Genomic DNA, 1,016 nt, shown 5'->3' on the forward strand with positions numbered 1-1,016 from the left:
CATTTGGATGAGTTTCTTGAAGTATGTTCCACCGTAAAATATACGGACATGCCGGAAGAGGTCTTAAGACTTAAACTTTTTCCATTTACCTTAAAGGACAAAGCAAAATATTTGTTTAACAATCTTAGACCTTTTTTAATCACTTTTTGGGCAGAAATGCAACAAGAGTTTTTAAAGAAGTACTATCCGGTTTCTAAGACCAATGCCATGAGAACCTCAATTCGAGAATTTTCACATGGGGATGGAGAAACATTTCATGAGGCATGGGAATGCTTCAATGAATTGCTTAGAAAGTGTCCACATCATGACATGCCCAAATGGCAATTAGTTCAATATTTCTTTGAGAGCTTATCGGACAACTATAAGGGTATGGTTGATGCTTCCATGGGTGGCTCTTACATTGATAGGCATAAGGATGACGTGTGGCGTCTTTATGAAAGATGAGTGAAAATTCTTTGCATAGAACACTATCATCCAAGAATGGTAGAAATTCACAAGGTAGGAAGAGTGTAGGCTTACATCAAGTCGACCATTCAAATGAAATAGCCGCCGAAATGAAGTCTTTAGCTCAAAGGTTTGATCAATTTTTTATTAACCAAAACTTGGCGAACCAAGTATCTTCCTTTCCTAACCATTCTCATCGTGCATCAAATGAAACATGTATGACTTGTTCTAGTGTTTTTCATTCTACTTCTCATTATCCTCATGGACAAGTGCATAATGAACCTAATGAACAAGTCAATGCGGTTTTTGTAAACCAAAGGAACAATCCTTATAGTACTCATTATAATCCAAGTTGGAGGAATCATCTGAATTTCTCTTGGAAAAACTAAGGAGAAGGCTTAAACCCTTCCCAAGGCAGTTTCCAAGGGAAGTACATTCCATCTCCACTTCAAAACTAAGGATCCCAAGGTTGTAGACCTTATCAATCATAAGGAAATCAATTTGCTAATTCTCATTTTCCCAACCACTCTTATTCCCAAGGAAACACTAGAAGTCCCGCCTTTGAAGAAAAA

General features: G+C 37.3%; 1 pseudogene; it reads right to left on the reverse strand.

The window, feature by feature from the left end:
* Window positions 1-212: 212 nt before the first annotated feature.
* Window positions 213-311, reverse strand: LOC132280400 (small nucleolar RNA R71; annotated as a pseudogene).
* Window positions 312-1,016: the final 705 nt, after the last annotated feature.

Source organism: Cornus florida, unplaced genomic scaffold (genome assembly GCF_030987335.1).
Source record: "Cornus florida cultivar Cherokee Brave unplaced genomic scaffold, ASM3098733v1 CherokeeBrave_3.0.0_Hap2_Chr10, whole genome shotgun sequence".
Lineage (NCBI taxonomy): Eukaryota > Viridiplantae > Streptophyta > Magnoliopsida > Cornales > Cornaceae > Cornus > Cornus florida.